General features: G+C 49.1%; 2 protein-coding genes across 11 annotated transcripts in view; one reads left to right on the forward strand and one right to left on the reverse strand.

The window, feature by feature from the left end:
* Positions 1 to 8,917, reverse strand: part of MCPH1 (microcephalin 1) — a 194,589-nt gene that overhangs the window by 81,833 nt on the left and 103,839 nt on the right. The window lies entirely within an intron of this gene.
* The window catches only part of ANGPT2 (angiopoietin 2), a 50,375-nt gene that overhangs the window by 18,042 nt on the left and 23,416 nt on the right, over positions 1 to 8,917 (forward strand). The window lies entirely within an intron of this gene.

Genomic DNA, 8,917 nt, shown 5'->3' on the forward strand with positions numbered 1-8,917 from the left:
AGGTAAGAAAGCTTCCTTTATGGTGACGTGTAACTCTACGTGGCATATCTGTGTCTTTATTGAAATGAATTCCTTCTTAGAGTGAAATTTTATAAGAAATTACTTATCTGTGCCATATCTGTGTCTTTATTTAAATGAAATTTTATGGGAGAATTACTTAGTAACTAAAGTCATAAAAATAAAATAATGTGTTTAAGCTCCATTTGGAGCAATGAGACCTTTAGTTTACGGCCACATTTTCATGTGTATTCTTACTCAACTACTGAAGGGAAAGCCAGTGCCCGATATGTAAATGACACACCCGGAAACAAAAGATTGAAACAAGCTCCCTCTAAAAATGAGTCAGAAGCAGCATCGTCCCCGGAAATGGTATTTTGTAAAGAGAAGTTTGACACAACATATGTTTTGTAGCAAGACACTCATTTCGGGCCTGGAGGCAGTTAGAGGCTCGCTGACTTGTCCGCAGTCATGATCACTATGCGAACTTCTCAGGGACGCCCTCTGGTGGTAGAGTCACACTGCAGCCATCCACACAGCAAGGGCGAGCGAGTGGCTGTCACAACAGCGCCCTGGACTGCGGGCCACAGACAGAGGTGGAACACGCCGAAGGCTCTCGTGCGCCTTCCGAAGCGAACGGCAGCCCAGCCTGAGCACCGCCTGTCACTAGCACACAGTAAACACTTCGACAGGTACTTAACACACCTCTTGGCAAAGTTAAGATCAGAAATGAAGATAAGAGCTATATTTACAGTTAAAAAAAAAAGCCATACTGTTTTGTCTTGCCACGTAATGTGGGCATTGAATATTGTTTTGCTTTTGCTACATTGTTTCTGATTAGAAAAACATTCTATCACTGGTCAGGTTTAAAGTAAATTGCTAACGTGCTTAAAAATGCATTACAGCATTAAAAGTTAACTTGTAAAACAGCCTAAACACATAATTTGTATTTTTAATGTAAGTTAAAAAAAAGCACTGATCAGTTTTGAAATACTTTGCTTCTGCAAATCACAGGCAAGTACACGCACATGGCCACTGAATCATCTAAATAAATACAAAAATATGAAAAGTCTGTAGCTTTAAACACTTTCGAGAATGAGGACGGAGCCAGAGGTCACATCAGAGTTAATCAGATCTAGTGGAAAACAGACTTCCCCTCCTAAATGGTTCAGCAAAGCATGACCGTTAGCTCTTATAAAATCATAAAATTAAAGAGCTGCAGCTACAGCTTTATGAACGTGAAAATCCGAGTGAAAAGAACACACCTGCCTGCCTTTTTTCCCGCGTGATTACCGTGGTGACTCCGGTTTGTGGTTTGGACGGGTGCGTGATGCTAAGGGAGGCTCACGGCCCTCCCAGCACACACAGGCCTCATCCCACGTGCACAGGAGCGTTGAGTTGAGCGGGGAGCATGTGAACGTGTCGTGTCTGTGCCCGCCAATCCCCGGGAAAGCAGACAGAACAGTGTTCTGTGTTTGGGCCGAGGGGACGACAGCCCAGCAGGGAGCTATCGGCCACATAACCGCATTCCGCTGGGGGTGGGTCAGCTGTACGTCATCACATACAAAGGGGGTGTATTTCATCGCTAAGCATGCAAATTAGGCCGACGTGCTCTGAGCGTCTGCGGGGGTAGCCCCCCGATTCTCTCCGCTGGTCTTCTCTCTACCTTTTGGTCTGGTGGCAGGAGGAGCTAGAGCAGCAGAGGGGCTCGTGTGGGGTCTGAGCGGGTGTGGGACACGGGGGGCGACTCTGAGATTTCTCGAGCATCCTCAAGTCCCTGCCCCCCATTTCTTCCGAAGAAACAGCACACGCTTCCCACCTGCCTTATAAAGAACCAGTGTGTCTTGAAAGTATCTTAAGACAAAAATCGTTTAAATTCCTTTAGCTGTTTCCTTTCCTATGAACTCAGTATAGTAATTGTGATAGGTAAATTTATTTCGTGCTGGGAAAAAAAAGCCTGCTCCAAAGATGATCACAGTGTCTTGTCCCCAGAAATGTAGCCAGGATTTTAGCAAACCCACATAACACGGAAAGAGACAGCAGCGCAGGACAGATCGAAGACGTAAATAACCTTTGGGATCTGAACACTGCATCACCGAAGTGAAAGGTCACACTGTTAACCCTGGGCAGCACGTGTTTCAGGTGACCAGGTGTGTCAGCGTTGGCACAAGGGTGCTGGGCCAGGCACCAGCGACCAGCGCTTTCGTGCTGTGACGAGCTCGTCCTGTGATCTAGGTCCCAGGACCCTCATCCACAAAATGGGAGCGTTTGACAATACTACTGATTTCTAAAGCCTCTTGCACTCAGCTTGTGAAGGTCTATCATCCCGCAGAGAAGTGAAAATGGATGAATATGTTTATACCTCCAGATATCGCCACACGAGGCCATGTTATAAATATGCGCATCTATGAACGTACACGTTTCAGAGCGGGTCTGCCGCAGAAAGACACTGAACTCTCTACTTGCTTCAGTGTTTCCCTCAGTGCACCTGAACTTCGGAGGTGAGAACCACCTCGGTTCCCGGCTCCCTCAGGCTCATTCCCAGGCTGAGCTCCACCGCGGCCACTGTTCCCCTTTCATGAGAGAGAAAACAGTCTGACGCTCCCTTTCCTCCTGTTGGAAACATCCCGAATCCCAAGCTGAGACCCGGATGAGGTACCCCAGGAGGCAGACCTACGGCAGGTGTGCCGGACATCAGTGTGACGGTGTGGGCCTAGGTTAAAGCCACGTGCATCTGATGCTCTGGCTGGCAGCCAGTCCTCCTCCCCGGCGTCCCACACCCCGCCGGGACCTTCACCCACAGGTCCCGTGCGACCCGGGGCCTGGGGCCACTCCACCTCGGCCTCGCCTTCTGTCCTGGCGGACCAAGGCCACGGGCCTGTGGCCGGAGGACCTTGTGCTGTCTCTTAGGGCTCCTCCTGGGATGCCCTGACTCCACTGGGCCTCACCTCCTCTCAGAGCCATTCCCGCAGGGACAGTCCCAGTGGGCGTTGCGGGGCAGCCCATAGGCCCCACCTTAGAGGGTGCCAGGGACCCCTGCTCCCTGCCCAGTAACGTCCTCAGGTGCCTAGGGACGTGGGGACCCTCTCCAGTGCTGGTGGAAGCATGTCCCAAGCATGCAGGAGAGCTGACGCCCTCGGGGCTGGCCTTGCCCAGTAGGGATGGGGTCGCCCTGTTCCTGCCCAGCTGGACAGCTCTGGGTCATTTCCTAGGGCTCCTCAGGTCTGTGGGATGCCCCACTGGTCGTCCACCAAGTCCACACGTTTGAACTGGCCTCCTCCCGCCCTGCTTCCATCGCCTGCCCTCCTGGGACCACTTCCTCAGTAACCGTCCTACACGCAGCCTTGTCCCGGGCCCCGCCTGGGGGGAAACCCGAGCCAGGGCACCGCGAGAGTCGGGGAGGTTAAAACACGGGCAACTGTGCGCATGGCATTTTGTAACTGTGAACTGCTCTGACTAGTCTCGCGGTGCATAAACGCAGACGTAGCCTTACACGATCCCCCGTGCTCCTTGATCCTTGCCCCACAGTGCCTGTCAGGTGTCAGGTGTCAGGTGCCTGAGCCAGAGCCTGTCTGGGAGACACAGGAAGAGCTTTGGGGAAGCTCATGTGCACCCCAGGGGCCCCCGAAAAGCCTCGCCAAGTGACACACACTCTGCCATACAAAATGCCCATATTTATGAGGTTACTGTAGCAGCCTCAATTAAGCCAGCATATATTTCAAATGGCTGATAATGATTAAGAAAAATAGCCATTTTATCAGGAGGAAATGACTGGAAACTTTTGAGGGGAAAAATGTATTTTTTTCCTTAGATTTTGGAGTGATGGTAAAGGAGACGTACAAAGGCAAAATGTTGGGAATGTACGTGATAAAACCCCAAGTTAAATAACGAACAGGAATACGCAGTTACGCTCCCCAAAAGAAGCGAAGCCACGTGACTCCACCGGGCACAGATACATCGGCATCTCGAATTCTCTCCCATCTTATCTGCCGCAGAAGGGGCGGACCATGGGCTTTAGCATGGCACCGGCTGCTGCCTGCAACTCTATCCTTCATCATGCCTTCGAGTGTACCGTCATCATCGAAGCTTGTGGTTTCAGTCTCCTTATACCAGTGAGCGCTTGGAAGGGGTCCTCCAGCCACAGGGGCAGATAGAGGAAGTCAAAAGATCCGCAGAAAGAAAGTGAAAAACGCATCAGAATAAGTTAGTCACAGGAAGTGCTTGAAAGAGCTTTTGCGGGGTGGGGCCCAGCAGGCATGGGGCTGCACGCCTCAAGCCGGCAGGGTGTTCACTCTGGTCTCTTGCAAGGTTTAGGACAAAGGTTTGCCACAGGCTCGCATCTGCCTTTAATCTCGGCGCCTCTCATTAACCACCGCTGAGCGCACATCTGCTTAGGCAGTAAAATCTCTAGATTAAAAAAGAAAAAAAAAAAAAGAAAGGAAGAAAAGAAAGCGAAGGACGGGGAAGAAAGCCTGGTTTTTAACACTTTTCTGTCTGAAGACTTCGAAAGACAGTTTCCTCGTGACAGGGAATCAAGAACGTTAGGTCAAAAGTCTCCGAAACAGAATATCCTGGGCCTTAATAATCTTGCATTCAAGTTTTCTAACTAATTGTAAGAGCAAATGGTTTGCCTGTTATTACTGGATTGTATGGCTATAGGATGGCTACAGAATTTCAGTATCCCAAGCAAACAAGAACACAAACCTATAGGGTTAGGAGACTTAAAAATAAATGGGAAAAATAAAAAAGATTTTTGGCACCAAAATGCCACACACACAATGTAGTAGGTGTCTGATGGGGCGTGCGATGGGGTGGGGTCTAACCTTGAAAGATGGGGGGACTCAGGCAAAGGGGGATGCAGATGGCGGCCGGAAGCCTGGAGCAGTCTGAGTGTCGGGTACGGCCAGGAGGCCCGGTGCACACAGAAGTGGGGCTGGGAGACCGCGCAGAGGGCAGAGCAGGAAGGGTCTGTGCTGCCAGGCCTGGGACCTGCATTCCCTCTCACAGGCCAAGCTGTGAGGCAGCTAGCGACCTGGGCTGCGGAGTGGTCAGGCCTCCCCTGAGCCCTCTGGGGAGCTGTCAGGTGAGACGGCGGGAGAGGCTGCCTGCCAGTCCAGGGGACAGTAGATGCCAGGTGGGAAGGGATCAGCCAGGAGGGGTTACCGAGGTGGGAAGAAGCCACCCTTTTTTCACAGGGGGGTGTGCGTGGAAGAGAGAACACTTACCGTATCTCCTCCTTAATCTGAATGCTAGAGAGTAAAATGTTTCCAAAGAAGCCTGAAGCCATTTCCTAACCCCCTAGGGAAACCAGGTGGTTAGATGGACGAAAACTAACGAATTACAAGGTGCCAGCGCCTGGAGTCTGAGGTGGACACGACCTCTCACACGGGATCCATACAGCTGGCGAGGGACCCATGAGCTCTCGTACACTATCTCTGTTTTCCTTTCCCCAGCCAACATCGAGATCACGTCCCTTTTGGTAAAAAGGATGATGATGATCTCGGTGAGAAGGAAGCCAGCGAGGGGCACACCTCAGTGTGAAATCGATCTGCCGTGGTCGCCTCGCAAGTGCGCTTGCTTTCCTGTCACATTCGACCATTCCCAATATTGGGGGAGTAAAGGGAAACATCGAGATATACTTTACGTTAAAAAGAAATCGACTATGTGGTGTTAAAATATTTCATTCTGGTTGCTTGAGCTTCGATGCGCTGCCAACTTTTAAAGTCCGTGTTGAAGGTGCAACTCCTTTTTTGCAAATCAAAATGATACTGGACAATAAGCTCGGCCACTGTCGTGGTAGCAATAGCCTGAAAGTGTTCATTATGTTTGGATGACGCATACATTCTGAGGAAAGAGAGACGGCTCAAGGACCCACGCTTTGGAGAGCGCTTAGACCATTCACACGAGGACGAAACCAGTGTCCGCACGGCCCTTACACATCTGCAGTTGGGAGATTTTCAGAGGGACTCGGCACCCACAAATCAGCATCGCTGCCTAGTCATCTTCAGACAGGAAGGCAAGGTTCCAACATCCCTGCAGAACATGAGTACGCGAAGCCACCCATGCGAGATGGGAAAGAACCCTGTCCCCTCCCCCGGGAGGTTCGAGTATCTCGGAACTGTTTTGCTAAGAGCAGCTGAGTGCAAACGGCGAGGACGGGAAGCGTGGGCCACAGGACAGCAGAGCCGGACGCTGCCAACGGGAGGGGCCGTCATTTGCCTCTTTTCCTCTTGCGTTAAGACTTCCTTACACGAGAATGGAATTTCATTGGGCAGATTTCTATAATTTTGGGTTTCGGTCGCAGACAACAAAAACAAGAGACACTAAGCAGAGAGACATTCCGGGGCAATAAGCTAGAAAAGAATTAATGGGTCCAGGCCGAGAGCCAGGCAAATTTCAAGGTCCATCTGTCCACATGGGTCCGATGGGCTTCGTTTCTCCATGTGCTCTTAGGCCCCTGGGCATGTGGCGACTGAGGGAAAGGCCACTCGGAACGGGAACGCTTTGCCTAGAAATGCCCATTTTTACACTACATGAATGCCTGGAGTCTTCCTCTCTAAAAAGTACCACTAGTCTTTGGAGAGAAAGCAGATCCTTTTGTCACGAAGCTCCCAGGAGACAAAATTGACACTGGTGATCCTTGCTTTAGGGTTTCTGTTAGTAAGAACGACCCCTTCCCTCCGCTGCGTGGTAGATGGCCCAGATGTTTAAGGCACGCTCGTGCCCACTTGGGAATATGCCACTTCCGGCTGTCGAAAGGCAGGAAAGTGTGGAGTGGGCTCTGGAACTGAACTACCCGTTTGCTTTCATCCAGTCCTCAGAAGGGCCCCGCCGCCAGGACACTAGGCTCCCCGCCTCCCACAGAAAGAGAACACAGCCACTGAGACATCGGAAGTAGCCGATGAACCTGAACTCGTGCCTGTGCTTGTTGCCGTTGCTACTCTTTCTCAGATAAACACATTCTTCTCTGTTCCCAGAGAGTTCTCATCGGTCAGCATCCACTTCTCTCAGAACCTTAACTTCTCCACTACTGGTGTAGGATACACAAATCTTTTTGAGAATCAGCACAAAATGTCTGATACTTGACACTTGTTTGTTCCTCTTTTCTCTCCAAGACTCTGATTAGTTCGCAATTGGGTCAGCGTCATACAGAAAGTTCCTTTAAGTAGTTGCACATACTGTAGACAGACACGAGGCTCATCTAGACTACTTTTAGGATGTGTGCATACACATGTCATGTGTATACACCTACAATTTGCTTCAATGTAACATGACCCCCCCACACACAAAATATACACATACTTTGTCACCCTGAAAAGCTGAAAGTAGTGACTTAAAAAGCATTTTGCGTTCTGTCGTTTTCAAGCTTAGAAAAAGATATGGCAATGAAGATAAGAAACTTTATTTTTATCAATTAAGTCTTTTATGTCTTTTAAAGTTCCTAAGTCTAATTTTAAATTGGAACTTGACTTTAAAACGTCAAATCTTCAACAACCCTCTCGTGTCCCTTGGCGGCTGTAGTCACGTTTGACCCAGTAGTTCTAGAAATGGGGGTAGGGGGGAGTTAAAGCATGTTTCCCCTCCAGTTATAGTGTTTAAAGTGACAAAAGAGAATAATTTTATTTAGCTCTTAAGTACTAAAAATCAATTAAAAAATTCAGATTTTTATTTAGACTTGTTCATAAATTATTACTTGGAAATATAGACTTAAACCAAACTCCAGCTCGATTTTATCTTTAATAGTTCTAAACTTCCCAGAATAAGTCTTTCTAAATATTATTTTTGCTGGGTGTTAAGAGTAACCAAGATAACTTCTCTGGATGACATAATGGCTTTAACTTTAACCTCGAAAATCCCATTATTCCCATGATGGTGAGAGAGTGAGAATGAAGGGGACCGGAGGAGGGGCGAGGAGTGAGAGGAGGGATTACAAACTTCTATATACGAGTTCTTTTAAATTGTGTATTTGAACCATAAAAGTCATGATTTTAAAAAGGCAGGGGAAGGCAAGAAGGCAATAATGAATTAAGAAAGCACATAGCCGCTAAAAAGCCTGAGCTAGTTAGCTAGTTAGCACTAGCTAGTCAGTAAAGAGTCAGTCAGGGCCTCGCTTCAGGTTTTTATGAAGTCTGTACTGGGGATGCGTGTTGGCACCGCTCAGTCCTAGCACCTGATTTTTTAAACTGGTCTAATCTATTCTGATTCATATTGAGAAGTAAAGGCTTCGACTACAGGATTTCACAAGTGATCAGAGCTCTAGGAGTCATCAGGTTTCCTGCTATTTGATCTGCCCTAAATGCAGCCAGTGACCCACCGTCAAGGTCGCTAGTGTGGAGGGAGGTGGGAAGCACACGGAGCAGGGACAGAGTCCACGGAGCAAGCAAGGGAAACGGTGAACCCGCAGCCCTAATAGGAACCGAGACATCAGGTAGCACTGGAGACACAACGTATAAGTTGCAACAACAAGGAAGCCCTTGAACTCCCCATTTTCTGGCCCTGGCAGGCGTTGGTACAGAATTACTTGGCAGGTAATGTTTTAGGAGGAACTATGTTTGATGCCTGGCTCTGCGAACGGTTCCTGCATTTAAAAAACGGCACTACAAGCAATTTCATAATCAACCTTTAATTGTTCAATTAAATGAAAACAAAAACAAAAACAAAAAGAAAAAACGACGGGGTTTCTGTCCAGGTGCTCAGAGTCTGGCCCCAGCGCGGGACTGCGGCGCCCAGCGCGGGGTCCTTATGAGAACAAAGAATAAAGGAAATGAAAAGCAAGCGCCGAAGCTACGGACGCACAACGACTTTAAAACATAGTTCGATGAATCCTTAAAGCTCCCCTCTGACCAGTCAGAAACGAGGACCCCGGGACCCCGCGGTCGGGCAGCGTCCCTACGGCCGAAGGCTGTGAGCGCGAGGCCGG

This window comes from Pteropus alecto, unplaced genomic scaffold (assembly GCF_000325575.1).
Source record: "Pteropus alecto unplaced genomic scaffold, ASM32557v1 scaffold35, whole genome shotgun sequence".
Lineage (NCBI taxonomy): Eukaryota > Metazoa > Chordata > Mammalia > Chiroptera > Pteropodidae > Pteropus > Pteropus alecto.